The sequence below is a fragment of the Mus caroli genome, chromosome 10, assembly GCF_900094665.2.
Source record: "Mus caroli chromosome 10, CAROLI_EIJ_v1.1, whole genome shotgun sequence".
In the NCBI taxonomy this organism is placed as follows: domain Eukaryota; kingdom Metazoa; phylum Chordata; class Mammalia; order Rodentia; family Muridae; genus Mus; species Mus caroli.
Window position 1 is genome coordinate 52,108,238 of NC_034579.1, and position 316 is coordinate 52,108,553.

Genomic DNA, 316 nt, shown 5'->3' on the forward strand with positions numbered 1-316 from the left:
TAAGATCCTGTGGCGGGTGTTGTGGGTAGCTGGCAAGTGTCAGCCGACCCTGCGCCCTCGCTACCCCGGTGCTTTTCTGACCGGAAGAGCCCATCTCATTTTCTTAATCTTTTGAACTATATAGCCAACAGTTAGCCAAAGACTTCCATATAGTTTTTTTCCAGGATAAATTGGTGTGAGATAGGGTAGTGATTTCAGATGATTCTAAGTGACAGTACTACAAGAGAATCTCACTTCTACTTTATGTTAATTTAAGAAAGTACAACGCCTATCTTTTGTGTAAAAAATCAAACTCCCTTCCTCTCCATATTTCTTT